The 20,507-nt window shown below is 42.3% G+C and overlaps 1 protein-coding gene across 5 annotated transcripts in view; it reads left to right on the plus strand.

Moving 5' to 3' along the window:
• Nucleotides 1-464: 464 nt before the first annotated feature.
• Nucleotides 465-20,507, plus strand: part of KLHL29 (kelch like family member 29) — a 393,217-nt gene continuing 373,174 nt past the window's right edge. For all 5 annotated transcript variants that reach the window (XM_027749235.2, XM_027749234.2, XM_027749237.2 and 2 more), the window contains exon 1: nucleotides 465-812. The gene's annotated coding sequence lies outside the window, so the exon portion shown is untranslated. The remainder of the gene's footprint in view (nucleotides 813-20,507) is intronic.

Below are 20,507 nucleotides of genomic sequence, written 5' to 3' on the forward strand. Positions count from 1 at the left end.
ATGGATATTAGAAAAAAAAAGTTAAAAAAAAAAAAGAGAGAGAGAAAGAGTATTGTTGGGAGAAAATGGTACCAACGTATTCCAACACTCTTGTGCACTCGGAGAGGCCTGGGATCACGCCCCCCCCCGCCCCCCCCCCGGGAGAGGGATGATTTAAAAAAGCGGGGCAGTATTTCTTTCCAAGTACCCGCTACTTTCCCGCGAGCGGGAGCGCGGTGACCTTTGGAACGCGCTCTCCCCTCTGCGCGGGGGGACCGCGGGGGGACCGCGTGGAGCGCCCGGCGCGGGGCCCCGGCAGCGGCGGCACCACCCGCACCTGCGCCCGGGCGGGGGCAGCGCGGCGAGGCGGCCCCGCGGGGCGGCGGCGGCGGCCCGGAGCTGCCTGCCTTCCCTTCCCTCCCTTCCATCCCTCCCTCCCGCGGGGGCGGCGCGGCGGACGGGGCGGGCCGGGCCCGGCTCCACCGCCTCCTCCCGCCGCCGCTGCGATTGGCCCGGCCCGCCCCTCGCCCCGGCGCCCAGGCCGCCTCCCTCCCCGGCTAAAGCGGGCAGTAGGTGAGGGGAAGGCGGCCAGACGGGGAGCATGGTCGCGGCTCCGCAGCAGCCTCCGCCGCCGCGCCGCGCCTCCCTGCCCGGCCTCCAGCGCGGCTCCCGGCGCCCGCAGCCGCGCGGGGCTCTGCGTTAGCGGCGGGCGCTGCGATGCACAAGCCGCCGCCGCCACCGCCTCCTCCTCTTCCTCCTCCTCCTCCTCCCGCCGACGCCGCGCATCCTCCCGCCGCCTGAGGACGCGGCCGCCTGCGCCCCCGCGGAGGGAGGTAAGCGGCGCGGTCAGCGCTGCCCCCGCGCCCGCGGAGCCCCCTTCGCCCGCCCGCGGAGCCGCCGCGCCGGGGCATCGCCGGGCTGGGGCTGCCCTGCGCCTGCGCTCGCTGCCCGCATTAAAAACTTCCTGCGTGCCTCCTGCTGCCCGGGGGGTGCCATGCTGGGGGCAGCGGGCCCTCGGAATGTTGCTGGGATGGGTTTGGGGTTTTTCCGGTTTTTTTTCGTCTCGGCGTGGGGGTCCCCGCCCCCGCCGCGCACCCACAACTTCGGGCGCTCGCTCGGGGAGCGGCGGCGGCCGCGCGAACCCCCCTCCCCCAGCCCCGGGGGCAGCGATGTTCCCGCGGATCCCCCCGCCGTGCTGGGAGCGGCTGTCCCAGTGGATCCTCCATCCCACCACCGGGCCCGCGCCCGGAGCCGCCCCGAAACTGGCTGGGAATGGATCGGCGCGCACCCCGCAGGCAGACTGCTTCCCTCCTTGCCTGCTTCCCAAACGCCTCGGCCAGCCCCGTCCTCTCCCTGTGCCTGGAATGCATTCCCGTTCCGTCTTTCTTATTTCTCCACATCCCCACGCGTGATGTATACGAGGAACTTCTCGGCGCAATATTGTTAAAATATATATGTACACACATATATGTGTACATATATATTTTAAAGCACTTCGTGCGTTTCCCACGCTGGTGACATGCCCTCACCAGTGTGAGGTTTGTTTGGCTGCTGCTGTGCTTTTCCATTGATGCTTTTTTTTTTTTTTTTTTTTTTTTTTTTTTTTTTTTTTTTTTTTTTTTTTTTTTTTTTTTTTTTGAGGATTGTTTTCCTTTAACTTATGTCTGAGCCCAAGTGCTGCCTTGGTGCCGTTCGGAGCGCAGAGGCGCATCCCTTGGGTACCGGTTTTCGGAAGGTCTCTCTTAGGCTGGGAAGGAAAAGCTACTTTGTTTTTTGACATTGAGTGGATGTGGCGAGCTGTCCTTGTCGTGCGTGTGAGGATGCAGATCTGTGGTCCCCGGGATTTTGGGTTTGGGTCCCTGTGCCTCCCTGGAGGGTGGTGAAGGGTCTGAAGGAAGGGAGTTCTGGGGATGGAAGGTGGTGTTTGTCATACGCTTCATAAACGGTGTATGCTCATCGTCTCTGAGATTATTTTTTTTTTCTCCTCTGGTCTCATTTATTAAACTGAAAATATTCCTAGAACGCTGGAGACAGATTTATCTCCTCACCACCACCAAAAATAACGGAGCCCTGGCCTTGTAGTTGGTTGCTTATCTTTTGTTATTGTATAAGAAAACTGTAGAGAAAAAATAGAGTGTTCTGGTAACTAGATTAAGGGGGATTTAATCACTTTTCCATCAATGAAGGAAAAAGCCATGCATGTTTGCTGCAGGCTTATTACTTGTTTAAATGAAAGGTTATATAGAGCATATTTCTGATAAATGAAGAAACTTCCTGTTTCCTGATAGTCTTTAAAACAGCTGAGCAAGTGTGTATGTGTAGGCACGTGTGAGTCTCTTGCACCGATTTAAACACATTTATCAGGCTCTTCTTTTGAGGTACTTAAAACCCAAACTACTGTAGCTTTAAGGTGACTGCAGATAACAGTATTATTGTTTCTTATAATTAGCAATCTGCTGAAACTTTAAATCCTTCTTGAAAGATATGATCTGTGGGAGAAAGGGGATAATATTCCAGCAAGCTTTATTTTTTTTTTTTTATTATTGTTTGCCTCCAAACCAAAGCAACAGTGTGTCTTTCTAATATTGTTGTATTCTGGCTTAAACTGCGAATGGCTTTCTTTTTTTTCTCCATGTGGAGAAAAATAAAGTACAGCAATATTTTACTCTGACATTTATCTGCGTCAAACTTTAGTTATGCTCAGGAGGTTGTTTAATCTTCTTTGAATAATGTAGAGGGTTGGGGTTTTTTTTTGTTCTTATAACCTGTTCTCATTGTGTGTATTTATGGAAGTTGTCTTCAATTTAAGATGAAATATGGGAGCTATGCAAATAATTTAGTGACCCATCCAGAATAAGACTTAGCCAGCATATGTAAACTACGTTTTTCATTGCCTTGTTTTGTACAGATATTTTTTTCCATAACATTCACATTGATATTTCCTAATAATTCCTGCTGTATTTTAATTGAAAATTAAAGTTTGGTGTTTGAGTTACTACCTCTTTGAAAATATGAGGGTATCATTGTGATTTATTTAAAAGCAGAAAAACATCCCGTCATACCAAGCAGTTGGCTTGCAAGTAATGACCTGTAACACCTAATTTGGATGAATTTTTGTTCATGTTCATTTCACTTACTGTAGAGGGTCTTAAATGAACTCTGAAATACAAACTGGGCTCTTGGTCTCAAACTGCCTGAGTTTCATGTATTTGTTGTCTTTGGTAGCTTATAAAATGTGTGCACAGTGTGTCAACCTTTCCCTTAACAACAAAACCTGTGAGCAAATGTTCAGTGTGAATTATATTACCGAAATAAAATATTCTATAGTTGTCATGGTTACAAATAGAGGCAGGGTTACTGGTTTTCATCTGCATGCTGGGGAGGGGGGGATCTAGTTTTGTCACTTTTTAATTACATTTCTAATGAGTGATGGTCATACTTCAGGTACCCAATATATTACATACATGGCACAGTGAATTAGATTTTGTCAAAGTCTTGCTGAAACAAAACAAAAAGTGTTGGTGTGCAGGAACAAACCCTTGTGCATTTTTTTTGCTGAAGCAGAAATCTTGAGGGAAGAAAGTACCCACCTCTGTTTTGTCTTGGCTTCTAGATTAGCATGCTGCCGGGGTTGCTGCTCTTCTTCAAACAATAATAAAAAGTATATAGTATGTATGTTGGCTGGAAATCTTCTCAATGAAGGAAGAGGAAGGCATGGATCTAGGAATTAAATGTGATTTTTTTTATTTTTTTTTTGAGAGGGGGCTTTACTGAGCACTGTATCTGGTGCTATCACTTTTAGTGCATGTTTGTGAGGAGAATTCATTATGCCCACATTTGCTGTGATCGTCTCTCCGGTGATGCTGCTTCTCTCCCACGCGTCCCTCTCTCCCAGGTTGTGATCTCTGGTGTCACAGGGAGTTGCTCGGCTTCGGCACTGCCTGAGCAGCCACCAGAATCGGGACTGTAACTATTTGCAGTTGTTGGCACTTATCCCAATGCTGCTTCTCTGCTCCTCCTTGCTCATCTGCAATTCAGTCTTGTCCATGCCTACTTGTTTTCCTGACCTTTTAATTTAGTTCCAAAACCTGATGGACCCAGTTCTTCTGAAGCACAGCAAAAAGAAATGAAAAAGATTAAGGGGCCAAAAAAAATTCTTATGTTTCCTTAGCTTCTCTGTGTAGAGCCTTTGTGTGCTGTGGTGGAAACTCACACACAGCATTAGGAGGAAAAAGTACCCCTGGATCTACAAATGGAGAGAGAAATTCCAGGCTGTCCCATCTTGTTTAACCCTTATACCTTACATCATAGCCGTTTTGTGCAATTTATTTTTTAATCTGAAAAATGGTTAGGAGTTTATTGCTGCACTTTGAAGTTTTGGTGTCTTTAATATTTTTGTTAACTTTTTTAGCATCCCTTCTTTAGGTTGAGCATAGCATTACTGAAGTTCTTGTAGTGATTGTCCACTAACTCCATCGATGCACTTGGATTTGCTGCCAAAGGTTACGAACCCGGGGAGCCCAGACACCTGAAGGCCTGATCCCAGAGCTGCTCTTTTCGCAGAGCCTCAGCTTCGTAGTGCAACACTGAGGTCCACATCTTTTTCAGATCACTAATTCTTTGTGCCGTGAGACACTTAGCTAGCTAAAATCTCAGCATCGGTTTGTGACTTATTTGGTCCTTCAGGTTTTTTTTTCCTCCACAGATCTTCCATTTTGCAGTATTTGTTCTTGCGGTATGCTGATTCAATAACCTCAAATATGACACAGTATCATTAGATTCTGTGATTTCTGTATCTAATCACTTTCTTAATGTACTCACCTCTTCACAGAAGAAACTGTGTAAAACCTATATCCTAAAGCCCATAAACATATGAATTAGATACTGTTGCCTTGAATGTACCTGCGGGTACCCGAATTATTGTATTAACCCTTTGTCACAGTTTTTTTTTAATTTCCTTTCTAGTTTTGTTTTGGCTTACGCAGTATGGGGAAGGATTTCAGCATCCCTTCATGCAGTTAACTCTTCCATAAAGTTACTTGTAGGAAGGTGGAGCTCCTATGTGAAGGCTGAAGACTGTCTTCTCAAGAAGTAAACTGCCAACAGAAACTTGGAGTGTGAGGCTGTATGACACATAAACAGCTTTGACATGCTTCTGTCACTTCTATGTTTCCTTTGTTACCAGAAGTACAAAGAACTCCTCCTCAGTTATAAAGAGAAACGTTAAAGGGAAATAGATGAGAAATCTCTTACGGGAACGCCTTTCTGTCAGGTTTTTACAAGTCAGCGTGCTTCACAGGGTGTGAATATGCATCGTTTACCTGTTACGGTGAAACCAGACCTGGTACAAGCAGTGCCCCAAGAAACCTTCCTAGTGCTGTTGTTATGCAACCAGTTACCTCTGTGCTGTCTTGACCATCTGATAAATGACAGTAACTGAATTCCTAGTCACACTCTTCCATAAATAATTTTATATTGTGGATTAGAATATGTGGAACGTGGGACCATTTTGCTTAATTTTTATGTCCTGCTTTTTTGGGGATTTTTTCTGTGATGCTTAGCTTTAGGTTTTCAAATATTCTTCACCTGGATTTTGGCCATAATTGGCATTAACATCAGAAAAACACTTAGTTTTTGATGGTCCTAAATTTCAGGTAATTTATGGTGCTGCCTTCCAGTAATAATACTGATTCTGTGAAACGATCTGCTGAAGCTGTAGACAAAGACTTACTTTAAAATAAATTCAGTGTTGCTTTTGTAGTGTTCTGTGATTTGTGTTTTTGCTTAATTCCCTGCTGTCCATTATGATATGCTATGTGATGTATGATGTTAAATGCCTGGGTTTCTGTTCAGGTTTGTTTTTTCTTGGGTTAGCCTCCAGTTTTAGGACTACATAAATACAGGTAGTATGCAATTTGACTGAGAACCAGATTATATCTCAAGGCGTGCATTGGAACTCCTTCAGTGCAGCAGTTTGCAAGAAAATCTTCCACTGATAAAATTGCTCTGCAACATTGCTGTTAACTAAAAACTGTTAGGTGTGTCATGGTGTTCGGACTGTCAGTGTAGTTGAGAGATACTGTGAAGAATCCCTCAAGTTGATACAGAGGTATCTGAGCCAATAACAGTGTCCTGTATCAGCACACAAACTCAAGATGTGCCTAATTTGTTGAGCTGGACTCCATTGATACATCTCTTGGTATTTTTGAACCTTGGAAAGAGGCTCATTATTAGTCTTCGCTTTTTTTTTTTTTTTTTTTTTTTAAAAAAGCCCTCCCTTCCCAAAATCCCACCCCACAACCATGATCCGCATGACAATGCAGACATTAGAAATCCTGGATTTAGAGTGTGTGATTTAGAGGCTTTTGCTTCAGACACTTCCTAAAGTCCATGCTGATGAGTAATTAATATTTAAATCGGATAATTCTGCTCTAAGATATGCTCTGTCAGACCTTGTTGTAGGATTTTGTTTTTGGTCTGCAAAAGCAATGCTGGTGGATTTGCAGATCGCAGCATGCCGTAGCTACTCAAAGAAAAGTTTCTTTTCTCAGTCTGAGGCTTAACCATGCTGTTTCCCTTAATTAGAGGGAGAAGAATTTAAATGCCGTTAGTTTTTCCAGCCACAGGTAAACCCCAGATCAAAAGGAGAGGTGAAGGAGTTCAGGAAGTTCATCGCAATAATCACACGACATGGAATAACTTTAAAGTGGATGCAGCTGTGCTTACCTGTGCTTTGAAATCTATATGTGTTGCAAAGTTTGGTTGATTTGTAGCTTGTTGAGCACCTGAATTCATTAGATGATTCCGAACATATTGTACACTTCAAAAACTTCATTTTTCACTTACTCTTGATTTTTATTGTCTCTTGCCTGCCAAGGGTGGAACAATGCCAAATTGGAACACTTCATATTACAAAATGTTGTCGGGTATATAAATGTCTGGAAAATGCTTTTGAAACTATATGAAATGCTGCAGAATAAAGTTAAGCAATGCCTTTTTGAGCTTATTCCTTAACCCTTCATAAAGTTTGGAAAGGCAGCAGGGGACAGAAGCTGCTAATTCTATATGAGGTTTCCTGTGTTTTCAGTATGAGCAGCAAAGGACAAAAATATACGTGTACGTAAATTGTATAAACTAATTCAACTGTATCGACCTACACATGACGAAATGGCTTCTTGATGGTGTCTCTCTTCTTAAGTATATCCTTAATATGGGATGGATCAGCAGAACTGTTTAGCATGAGGTTGTTGCTTGGATTATCAGGGCTAGGAACTCTTGATGGCAGTGGAAGTTGGTTCTTCTGGTTTGGGATTTTTTTTTCCTTTTGCCCTGTTCTTGAATGGCTTGTTTTAGTAAAACGAGTTGGAGGCTATAAGGGATGTCTCAGAAGGAGATGAACAACAGAAGGAAAAGGACAGAAGAAACTCTTCTGAAATTGTACAGATGGCAATAGTCATTGGAGTAGATAGAAATTTCTGGAAGATTGGAGTGAGTGACTGCTTGATTTTATGGCACTGATTATATTTTAAGGGTTTTCTTTAAAATGGGATGTTCATTTAAATAGCTGCTTCAAAGATGTAACTTGTTTCTTTCTCATTCTCCCTTCTCAGTTCGGAATAGGAGTAGACACAATAAAGCTTAGCCAGATGTTCTTTGTGGCTCTGGACTGCTCTGCTTTCCCCTCAAACAGTGGGTTTCCCCTCAGCTTCACAGACAGCTTGATAGATTGTCAATTTTTATCCCAGGACATAGATGACATCTGAAAAGCCTCTATACTACCACAGACACTTTGCAGTCCATCCTGTTTGGAGTAGAGAAGTACCAGATGTACTAGTGATGTCGTATGGTGAGAGATTATGAGAAATTATGTACTTTCTTCTTGTAGAAGGGTGCAAAAAGTGTGTGGCTAACAGTTCCAGGCCATCTCTGACAGACTTGCTAATAAAAGACAAGGCAAAATGTTAAATATACTGCACTGCCCTCTTTATTATGCTATTTTTGGCTGATCATATGAGGAAAGTATGTATTATTTAAACAAAAGTCACTGCTCTGAGTATGTCTTCCGTTCCTTCTTTCCCCCACATTGTTTCACATTTCTAAACATTGAGCATACCAATCAATATTCCATTAAGAGGAGAATTAGCTTGGGAGAAGCTTGCATGTATTTGCATGTAGAAGCTTATTTCTTGGTCTGTGGATTTGTGTTACCTTTCCCCAGTGTCATAATTTTTTTTTTCTTTTAGCAACACTCCAAATATTTGTGCAATTACTTCTGGTGGCAAGGTTTGCCATGCCCCATCTTGACTTTGTCAATATGAATTGCTGGTAGGGCCTTCTGCAATGCCCTGCTTGCAGGCAACATCAATCAAATGTTTGTAGTTACCTTTTTGCATCTGTTTTACAGTAGCTGGACATCAAGGTACTAGGCTTCAGATCAAATGTTGCCCCCGGTTACACATATGTAGTTAATAGAAATCAATGTTACATAGGCATAAATGAAAGTTGGGTTTTATCTCTGGTGTGCTAACTCTTATCTCTTTTACACTTCTGCCCATTCTTAAATTCAGAATTCGTGAGGCTTTGGTTGTCCGTGCCAGCATTTTATTCCTTATGATCTTTGTACAAGACTGAAAGTAAAAAGCACCTCCTTGCTTTCCGAGGTCTGAGCCTTAAGACTGCAAACAAATGTAATGAGATTTGATTAAAAGCTGCCTGTGGCACATAAGAGCGTGGGCTGTGGCTGCATGGGGCCTCCTGGGGAACCTCTCAGTTGATCTTGATGTGTGAATTGTCACAAGAGCTACTGAACTGTGGACCAAATCCTGATCTAGTTAACACCTGTGGAGCTGACATGTTCCAGTATGTATCTGATGTTGCACAGTGCTTCTCTACCCTGAGGAACAAATCACTTGTGAAATTCAACTGTGAAGGTCTTGAGGTCGAAGAAAAAGTCTGCAAATCTCAGTAGATGACAGCAAGTGGAAGAGAGGGGGAGGACAATATTTGCTGGTCTCTGGTTTGTACAGTCCAGGTGGTTCAATAACTCTTTTCTTCTTTGCCCTCACAGTTCTGTATTTATAGAATGGGCCAAATTTGTCCTTGACCCAAATCTGTGCAGTTAAATGAAGTTATGTTTGGTATCCTGCAAATATTAGATAAATGTTCTACCTTTTCTTTTTAAGTTTATCAAATCCCCAAAAGTAAAGCCTATGTCCTAGTACATTTTTTTTCCTTTGGAAGAAAAGTGTGTAATTTTATGATTAAACTTCTGGGCAGTTAGAGTTCTGCAACATCAGAACCTTATCTCTCTGTGAACTAAAAGGCAGTGGGAAGTTGTGACTGATATTTGAGTTGTTATTTATAGGAGGAGAAAGCAGAGCATAGAAATGGTATAGGAACTAAGGAAACAATAAGGCTTGCCTGAAGTCCCTAAAATACAGGACTGACTTTAAAAGTGGTACTTGGATACAGAACTGCAGTCAAAAATGAAGAGGAGAATTGTGGTTCACTTGCTGCCATAATACTGTTTATTTTGGTTTATTCATTTTTCCTCTGTCTCAGAAATTCTGAAAGCCCATTTGTGTGTGTGTAGGGTATGTTCTTGCTAAAAAAGAAATTGAAGCAAGTTTTCCTTAAATTCACTGTTTCAATATCACACTTGAACAGTTCACAGCATTCTTCTTCAAGCCTTCTAAAAACTGTTCTTAGACAAATCTTATTGTTGCAACTAAGGTACTGAAATATTGTGTTTCAGGAATAATACAAGTAAAACAAAAACCCCAACCCCCTGTGCCATGCTGGCACCTTTATTAAAGAACTTCATGCAGCTGCAGTGCTCTGATGTCATAGTTAATGTGATCTGGTTTAAGATCAAGACTGACATCCCGTTGAGTCAGATTGAGAAGCTTAAACATTAATTTATGATGGAAATTTGGGTGCAGCTTGAGCCCAGGCATCTACTGCTTGAGGTGATGGTTAATCAGGTCATTAGGTACCTCTCTACTTCTCATCTGGAGAAGCCAGTGGGCTGATGAGACTTTTGCTGCATGCAATCTGAGCGGAAGGCCTGGTTAACTATTTCCTTCCTATTTTCCGGCCATACTGTTTATCAGGCAGTTATTCAACTTTAGAAAAACATGAACAGGCTCAAATTTCCTCAAGGTACTTACTCAAATGATGTCACATCTGACAGCAGATTATGAGTCTTTCCTGTATAAATATTATCTTGTAAAATTAGAATCTATCAGTTCATGGTTTTAAGTAGAACAGTATTGTCTTGAATTTGACTGTAGCCATTTCTAAGTTTGCTTAAGAGGATAGTTTTACCCTAAAAACAGAGTAGAAGCATCTTATTTTTACATAAAAATTGTGAATTTAACAGCAGTCAGAACTGTACGACCTTGAGCTATCTTCTTGATTAGAAAATTGAAAGATGGAAAAAAAAAACCTCCCCAGGACTAAGCATCAGGATAAGGTTCAAGAAATGTCAGTACTAATTTTACCTAGATAAACTGTTACTTTTAATTTTAGGCATGAATTTAGGAGCATGGGCATTGTGCATGTTACAAATAGACCATTTAATCTTGGCTTGCTCTCTCTAATAAGACAAATATGTTTCACTGTAGCTGCAGTCAACATAATGCCCAGAGATGCCTGCAAGAATGATGATCATGAAGCAGTGATAGAGCTTATACAGTAGAACACCAAGTGACAGCATTGCTCTGTGAAACCCTCGGCCTCTGTCTTCAGAAGAAATTGTAAATGTAACTCTGAATCTCTGGGTGGGCAAAGAGAAATCTTAAACTGTGAGCCAAGCCCTCAGCAGGCTTACCCACTGATATGTGACCTGGCTGCCACTAGAGAGGGAAGGAGCTCTATACAGAGCAGGGGTGCAGGACTCAGATAAGGGCACATGTCAAATAAATTAGTGTTTTCTGACAGCTTTGTTTTTCTTTCTGAGGGCAGAAAAGGAGGGCATGAATGTTAAATTGTATAATTGTTTATACCCAGGAACAACTTCACAAGAAAAGTTTTGTTGCCCAGAAACGTCTATAAAAAGACAGAAATGTTTCACATTCCACATATAGATCAAAGTTGCAAATATTCTTGGCATAAAGCAGCAGTTAACTGCAAATTGTACTGTGGAAGCTGGAAGCAAATATCTAACCATCCTGGTGAACAGAAAAAGTGCTATATCCTGCACGAAATAGAAGCACAAAGATGTTCTGAGGAACTCTGGAAAGCAGTGCAGTTCTTCTATTTTCCTTCATGTGACATGAGTGTTCTGCTCTGCCTTTTTATTTAGCTGCAACTCTGAAGCTTTGCTGTTGCACCAAAAAAAAAAAAAAAAAAAGAAAAAGTCCCTAGAAACTATGTGGGGTCATCATGAGTTCTGTGTGTAACTGCAGCTTTTTTTGGCTGTGTTAGGGTCAGGCTTTTATAGTCCCATCTGCCTGGTGGCTCTTCCCTTCCAGTTTGGCTGGAAGCAGTCTGGTTTAAATATATATATATTCTCAGCGTAGCTGTTTGTGTACTCTGCCCCCAAGTTGTTGCATTCTCTTCTGTCACTGCACCTTAGACCTTCAGCTCTGTTTTTTTTTTTTAGATATATCGCATTTCAGATTAGTGAAAGCACCACCCACAATTATTGAGCATATGAAGGATAAAACAGATCCTGTTAACTTCAGTTTATATTTGAGGGGGGTTTTTTCCATCTTTGCTTTTTCTGTTTAGCCAATAAACTCTTCTGGAACAAGGGCTGTTATTTTTTGCCTGTACAGTTAGAGCTGCCTTCCTAGTTGTGCCTGGTGCTTTAACAGGACAAAAATGATTCATAAGCTCTGAAAATGCTGCTCTTTTCCACCCTCCTTTCTCCATTTCAGTCGACAAAGATTCTGTTATGCTGAGGCAAAGCAGAACCTAATGCCACTTTCCTTTTCTGTTTCTCTTAATTACATATTTTTGAAGAGGAAAAAGTATCCTAGAAAGGTGAAATGAACATTAAAACATGTCATGTTTCCTAAAATTATTTTAATAGGATTTTTTTAAACTTTGAGATGATTCTAATCTAGAGATACTTAGCAGTAAAACATGGGCTTGCTAGTCAGGGGTGTATCTGTTTCTTCTGGAAAGCAAGTGTGTGCTTTGTCTCACTCCATTAAAAATAGTAATCCCAAGAATATATCGAAGGCTCTGAACTATTTCGGAGGTGGTTGTTGATGTAGAGGTCCACAGTCACGCCCACCAGAGGGCATTTTATCACCAGTTTCTTGGGGAAAAAGTTTTTTTTCTTAAGTCATGAATAAAGTAGTAAATATTGGATGGGAAAGCACTATATGAAACATTGTGCAGATAGCTTTTTTGTTTATATATAAATACATATGCTTATTTCCTGGCTGTATTTATATGTAAATAAGTAATGATGTCAGCTTGAATGGTTGGGTTTCCCCTCTGCTTCCTGAATACTTTCTAATTTTACTGAGGGATAATCTGGAGAAAGAGGAATTCCTTAAAGCTCTCCCACAGCTGGTATAGCCATCGGTTACCAGGAAACTGCCCTCTCTACCACACAAGCAGAGCAGATGCTCTGGATGATTGCAGTGTACCCTTGCTCCCCTTTTCCAGGGCACTTGGAAGCAGAGGCTGCTGTTCAGAAGCCCTACTCATTTAGGAGGCTGGAATTTGTGAATATACTTAATAGTGAAGCCCCTGGATCTAAAGGAAGCACTTGGCAGCCAGGGAAGTGTACATCTGCCAGATGGACCTGACGTCTTGTGTTTGGCAGCAGTTAACGCTAAGGCATGATATGCAAAATCCAAGAATGACAGCTAGGAAATGAATTTTTATTTTAAAACCTATGTCTTTTGGTGTTTTTTTTTTTTTTTTTTTTTTTTTTTTTTTTTTTTTTTTTTTTTTTTTTTTTTTTTTTTTTTTTTTTTTTTTTTTTTTTTTTTTTTTTATTATTGTTATTTTTTAATTTTTCCTCATCCATCTTCCTTTATGAAGTAAAGCTCTGCAGGAAGGAAAAAAAATATGCTTCTGAAAATACTGTTCTTGCCAGTTTTCAGGGTTCTTCCTTGTGAACTTGACATCGGTGCTGAAGGTTGGGCTGTCCCAGCTCAGATGTGTGACCTTCATTAGCCTGATACAGCACATAAAACGTGATTAATTTCCTTTGATTAATTTCCTGTGGACAAATATATTCACTCCACCAGAGCCCCCATGACTTGTTTGCAGCCTCAGCAGAGGCCTGGGGTCACATGAGACCAAACTCCAAATGTAGGCAGGGACCTGAACATCTGTGCTGAGACATGTAGGTAGAGCAGGGGTAAAAGCCTTCCTCCCTATGCAGGATGCTGTCTGCATGTGCATGGGAATGCTGTGAATGATTTGAGTAGAAATTTGGAATCCCAGCATTAGTGCAGCTCTTGGACCTGTGGTTAGGGCCTCATGTTGTGTTTGTGGCCGTCTGGATGAAGATGGCAATTACTGAAGAGTGTGTCTGTTGCTTGCCAAAAGTAGCTGATGTCATTAGGATGGATAATGATGAAATACAGAACTTTTTTTTTTCTTCTTCAGATTGTTCAGGTCAAAAAGCTGCACCTTACTAGGGTGAAGCACGCAGAGACCTCCACCTCAGATGAAGGGCACAGAGTGACTTTGTGATTTCTTTGAGAATCTGGCCCTTATCCACGGAGGTTGATAAGGGGTTGAGGTTGGGATGAAGGGAGGCAAAGATACAAGCCTACAGAGTAGTTCTTTGGAGCACAGTCTGGGCAGATGCTCACAATGAGGATGGATGCACTGCCTGTCTTGTGTGCTGTCAGTGGGAAGGCAGAAGATGCTCTGGCGTGCCCTTATTCTAAGGGATTTGTGGGAAGACAAGAGTGGGAGCAGTGCTGAACACTCTTCCTTCTGTATAAAATAAGGTGAAGAACCTCAAGAAATGGTGGTTGGGGAACTGTGTAGAAATGATTGCTCAGACCTTAAAATAATTGCAATGAAAAATGAGATGGAGAATTAATCAAGACTAGCTCCTGCCTGATCAGCAGCAGGAAGTCTCCTAGTAAACTGCCTCAGTGTTTTTTCAGCCTCTTTATTCAAATGATATATCCTTTAGCCAGGAAATATTTTCTTTTTTCCAGCAGTATTAGTGTCTGTGCAAATAAATGACCTATAAAAGAATTTTATTAATTCTCTAGGACTGAAACTTTGAATTACATCCTTAGCTAGATAAATTTGCTTTCCAGAACTGTCCAGATGATTAGATAAAGACCTATGTCTTTGCCACCTTGTCATCTCTGAATTTACTAGCTTAATACCTCCAAGGGTTGTAAAAGATATCTTGTGGTTAAGAGTTGAGGGAGTTGTGGGGTTTTATTATTTGAGGGCTTAAGTGTAAATTAGTGTTAAAAGGACTTTGGATACCATTCTGTATTTCCTTTTCTCTGGTTTTAACTTTGCCTGGCGATGAGCTGGACTACATTTAAATGTGGAGACCCAACTGTAAAGACTTGAGGGAGTGTTGTCATAGAGGGTGAGTTAGTCTATTAAGAACTTTGATAGGATAAAAAAACCCAAACCTGTTAGGATAGAAAAAGTAGATGGCAGCACTAAGCTGTTCTGAGGGAGAGAGGATTTGAAGGTGAGAAGGATGAAAAGGCCTGTTAAATCTGCAATTATTGCAACAGTGCAAAGCTTCCGCAACACTATAGTAACTCACATTAGCAGAAGAACCTTGCAATCTGGTTTCCCTGCTGTTACGGTGGGAGCAGATACTACTGCTTCCTCTCATTTCATTAGCAGGGACCATATGAGGTCTCAGTGTAACTCTGAGCTAAAACAAACTCATATCTAGGTTTCCTACAGAGTGACTTAAGGATTTGACCTGACTGCTGTTTGTGTCTTGGTGTTAACTTATTAGCATTATTGTCATTGTATCAGAAACTATTCCTTTGTTTTCAAAGTATATGCAAAAACGTACTTAATTTCAATATATTTTCATTGTGGCATTAGGTCTGTGGCAAAGTCATCTGAGTTATTTGCTCTGTTAGTAGGACCACATAGCCAGCAGTGCTTTTTGACAGAAGTAGCCCATACCAGAATGAAATCTTATAAAAATGCTGATTATCCTGCATTTGAATTAGTATTTTAATGTGCTTCAGCAAAAGCCTTTCATATTAAAAACAGCTACTTGTCACCTTTTGCTTACTTTGCTGCTTCTCTCAATCTGCTGTTGAACACTGATTTAAGGCAACTGTGGAGGAGGGGGGAAGAAATGGTTCCATTGGAGCCAGGTGACCGCCTTGCTTGGAAGACCATTTTTGACCAGAGAACAACTGTCTTTACATTTTGTGAACTCCGAAATAAAGCAAAAAGAAAAACAGTTCACTCTTTTGCTGTTTTGTTACTATTCTTATGCTTTGAGGCAGCTTGTCCACCCATATTCAGAGGAGTTGGCAGCATGTGCCTGGGGAAGAAACTTGGATACTTTCAGGACATTCAGCTTTGAACAGAATGGTGGAAAATCCATGTGGTTTTAATTTTGATGCAAGCACAAAACCAGTTGTTTCCAGTGTTTTGTCTGACCAGTGTTCTCCTTAGGAACCCTGCTGGTGGTGCAGAAGGTGAGCTTCCCCCAGAGCAGGGGGTATGTGGAGAAGGGGACTCTGTAGGCAAATGCAAACTAACAAGGAGCAGAAAGGGGGGAAAAAAGACATCTGCTGCTGGGAGTTGTAATAGGTTGACCCTGGCTGGATGGCAGGCACCCACCAAAGCTGTTTTATCACTCCCCTCTGCAACAGGACAGGGGAGAGAAAATACAACTAGATTCATGAGATAAGGACAGGGAGAGATCACTTGCCAAATACCATCACGGGCAAAACAGTCTCAACTTGGGGATATTAATTGAATTGATTACTAACAAAATCAGAGCAGAATAATGAGAAGTAAAAACAGATCTTAAAAACACCTTCCCCCACACCTTTTCCTTCTTTCTAGCTCTACCTCCTCCCGCACAGCGACAAGGAAGGGGGGGTTCATCACATGTCATTCCTGCTGCTCTGGGAGAGGAGTTGGAGTCCTTCCCCTGCTCCAGTGTGGGGTTCCTCCTATGGGAGGCAGTTCTCCACAAACTCCTCCAACATAAGCCCATCCCATGGGCTGCAGTTCTCCATAAACTGCTGCAATGTGGTTCACGCTTCCACAGGGTGCAGTCCTTCAGGCACAACCTGCTCCAACGTGGGTCTCCTACAGGGTCAGAAATCCTACCAGGAAACCTGCTCCAATGTGGGCTCCTCTCTCCATGAGTCTGCAGGTCCCTGCCAGGAGCCTGCCCCAGCATGTGTTTCCCATGGGGTCACAGCCTCCTTTGGTCATTTCCCTGCTCCAGCATAGGGCTCCTCCACAGGCTGCAGGTGGGTCTCTGCATCCCTGGGGTCCTCCAATATGTTATGACAGAGGCATTACTATCATTCCTGATTGACTTGGCCTTGCCCAGCAGCAGGTCCATCCTGGAGCCTGCTGGCATTGGCTCTGCTGGACTTGGGGGGACCTTTCAGCAGCTTCTCACAGAAGCCACCCTGGTAGCCCCCTCCTCCCCCCCCAAAAAAAAAAACCTGGCCATGCAAACCCAACACAGGAGTGAAGATTTGTGAGATTATTCAAGAGTTCTGTGGAAGAGAAGACTTTTAAAGCCCCACTGCATGAGCAGGGACCACAGCTGCAGTACCTCCTCCACAGGTGGTCTCTCCCCTTGCCCGTGGTTGTGGGCTCTAAGTCCCCTGTTGGAAGGTGTTTTGTGGTGCTGGAGGGTGCAATGTGGAGAATCATAGAATAGCTCAAGTTCAAAGAGACCCATAAGCATCATCCAGTCCGACTCCTGCTCCTCACACTGAAACTAAACCATATGGCTGAGTGTTGTCCAGATGCTCCTTGAAATCTGGCGGGTTTGATGTTGTGACAGCTTCCCTGGGGAGCCAGTTCCAATGCCCAACCACCCTCTCAGTAAAGAACCTTTCCCTGATGTCCAATCTGAGCTTCTTTTTGATCAATTTGATCAATTGCAAATGGAAAATCGGTTGTGTGGATGAATATTTTATGTAGCTAATGAGTAAACCCTCAAAATAATATAAAAACCCACCAAGCAACAAAACGAAAACAAAACCAAAAAATCCTGAAAGCCCTAACCTAAGAATTTCTTACATAGGTTGGTTTGTAGGTTCTGCACTGAAAGTAACTAATTTTATATGGTGTTGATTGCGTGTATTGTTTGTTATTATAAGCATTACAGGAATTTGGCAGGGTTTAAGACTGCTAAAATAAAACATTATTTTAGAGAACAGCAAGTAAGTTCTACTTCTTGAGAATCAGATATGTTTTGAGGACATAATTTTTAATATTACGGTTTCTGTACCCTCTTGAGCAACTAAGATGGTTACTGACATGCATTAAGAAGGAAGGGCTTGTTCATCTTGTGGATCTTATTGGTCCAGTTGTGCCCTCAGACAGAAGATGGCAAATACGATAATGTGATTTTTGTTTGAATTTAAGATTGTGTGATGTTCCTTTTTAAAAAAATATTTATTTAACTTAGTGTTTTTCAGAAAAAAACATTCACTGTTCTCAAGCACTAAAGGTGTTGTATCCCAATGAAGCTTAAAAACAGGCTGACCATGGAGCTGCCAGACTTTTGGTCCATCTAATCAAGTGCCTACATCCACAGTTCCCAAGGCCAACCATTTATAAAAGGAGAAATGATGTTTTGGTTTGTAATTATCTTTGTCTCACAATACCTTTCAGGGATTATCCCAGAAGTTAAATACCTTATACCAAGATTATTTTATCATACACTCTTAAATCTGTTGATGTTTTTAATCATATAAATGTGTTTTGCTTTGGGGCAATTCTTGCTCTTTTTTGGCCTTGACAGCTTCTGGCTTCAAGCTCTGCAGTCTAGTTAGGCATTTTTGAGACTATCTTGTTTTTATCTGTTCTGTAACTTGTAGCTTTTATTGAATTCCTCTTTGTTATGAGACCAAGGAGAAAGAAACTGAAGTTATGACTTCTCTCTGCTAGTCATGATTTTACATTTTTATTTCATCTCTAAAGTCTGCTATCCAGTCTTCAGTCTGCCTTCAAATAAGCTTCTCTACATCCAAAATACTGTTGTTACAGTCCTCTTAGCCTTCTCTGAGTTCACAGTATTTCCTTTGGATTTGGGTGCCTAGCACAGAGAGCAAGGAAGCAATACTATTGATTTGATAGTGGCACTTCAAAACTGCATTATTGCTCAAGCTAACACACTGAAGGTTTCTGAATATTGTTTTCCCTGTCTCATTGAGCAGTTGTTTCAGGGGTTTCCATGACATCTCCAGAATGGTGCCCATATGAATTTAGCTGAAGCACTGAAAGTCTGGATTGCTCTCCTTGAGATGAAATTACTCAGTCTACTCTGTTTATTTCAATGCAGGTTATCACTGATTTTTTTTAAGGATGGGTGTTTCCCTTTTGCTTAGATCAGTGGCTCTTCTGAGTGGTCTTGTAGATTAAGACATTTTGGGGAATCTCAGTTGGATCTTATTCTGTCTTTGCAGCTAGGCTAATGTCAAGAAATTTGGGGATGGATGTTCATTTTTCGTGTATATATCAAGGGTCCTGCAGTTACATAGTTTTCCTTTCTTTACCAAGCCTTACATCAGCAGGAGGTGGTGGTTTGCTGGAGTCTAGCTGTTCCCTTACTGTTCTCAGGAATAGACACTAACTTTTGTCTCTTTCTGTTTTTACTCTCAAGGATAGATCATGAGGAGGAGGGGAGGAATGAGCAGTATGACTCAGTGTACAGCATGCCCTCTCTCTGTTTGACAAGCTGTGCAGTCCCTGAGGTTTCTGTCGGCTCAGGCCGGAGCAGAAGCACTTTAGTGCTGACAGGCTTGTGTTTGAGTCCTCCAGGTCTACACATCAGTGTGTGTTGGATTCCCCCAACTGAGCAATGCTCTTCTCCGCTTCCATGTCTCATTCCCATCCTGCCTGTTTTCTTTGTTGCCTTTATAATGAGTCAAGTTGAATTTCTTTAAAAAACTTAATAAAAAAAAAAACCTCAAACCGAACCTCGTTCCCTGGCTTTGACTTCTGGCTGTCATTTCTTAGGTGTCTGAACAGTTGCCTCAAGGCTTCTGCTTCTCTGTTCGTTTGTGCTGATTTAAGCTGAACACGGCTGATTTATGAAAAATATCTTAAACAAAGTTGGCTGACTAGCAAGGGTTTTTTTCTTTTTCTTTTTTTTTTTTTTTCCACTTCATGGGAACTTAATTACTGCAGGGTAGGAAGGACTTAGGTGGCTGGTATTTTTCTGTTTTTATTCAATTTTCATGAAAATTAGATCCAAACATAAGTACTCTGCATTTCCTTCACGCTGCAAATTCTAAGAAAATATCACTTATAAACACTGAAACAAACAAATAAAAATGTATCCATTGCTTGTTTGCTTTGAAGTAATACTTGTATATAATCAAATGACTCCAGAAGCTGGCAGGCAGCTTTAAGAACAACATCAAATGTGATTAAAGCAAATACTCAGTTGGCAACTGTAGGACCTTTATCACAGTTAAGGCTTCTCAGTGCTCCTGAAACACTATGAGAATGAATAAATAACCATCTTCAGAAAATCTGAGGCGATTGTGTCTCTTTGGCCCTCGTCTTGCCATTCTGCTTAGTGACTTTCTGCATGTCTGCAGTGTCTTATGTCAGACTTTGCAAGGCTGTGTGGACGGGGAAGCTGAGATGCAGAGAGGAGAAGGGATTTGCCTGAGGCTCTCAGATCAAATGCACTCCCAGTTCTGGTGGCAAAAATTGCGAATAGCACATTTCGCTCTATAGGCTCAAGTAATCTGTTGTCCTGTAGGCCAGCACTGTTTGTTTGTGCCTGGGCAGTCTCGAAGGTGACCTGCCCTCAGGAGTGGGTTGGTGGCTTTTGGCTGCACTGGGGAGGTGAAGTTGAGCAGGCTGTAGTGGCAATAATAAAACCACGTCTGCCCAATCGCCAACTGGCCTTGTAAAGATAAAATTTACTTCTAGTATGCCTGTCCATCCTAGTCATCATAGAACAGATGGAGACAAGACAGTGACATTTTATAATTTCCCTCCTCCCCAAAGGGAAAGTGGTCCTTCACCTCAAAAAATTTGAGAAATCTTCTTTGTCATATGCTACCTGTGGCTTCCAGCACTTGAATTTTGGCAGTTATTTTGTGAAATGCCTGTTCTTTATTTCAGTTGTGAACTGGTCTATAGGACACGATAGGCTCCTTTAGTGATACCCTCAGTTTGCTCTGATCCTGACAGCCCCAGAGACCTTGCCAGGGAGCTGGTGAACACAGTAGGCAGAAGAGTACCAAAAATGTATGGAATGGAGCCCTAGCAAGCAATGTTTTCGAAGGTGAGACTGAAGCAAGTTTTTCTGAGCTTGGCAAAGGAGGCTGTGATGAGCGTTGCCTTGGAATTACCTGGGAATCAGCACAGGAGAGTTCATGTGA

This window comes from Pipra filicauda, unplaced genomic scaffold (assembly GCF_003945595.2).
Source record: "Pipra filicauda isolate LSUMZ 115617 unplaced genomic scaffold, ASM394559v2 scaffold209_size2725305_pilon, whole genome shotgun sequence".
NCBI classification, from domain to species: Eukaryota; Metazoa; Chordata; class Aves; order Passeriformes; family Pipridae; genus Pipra; species Pipra filicauda.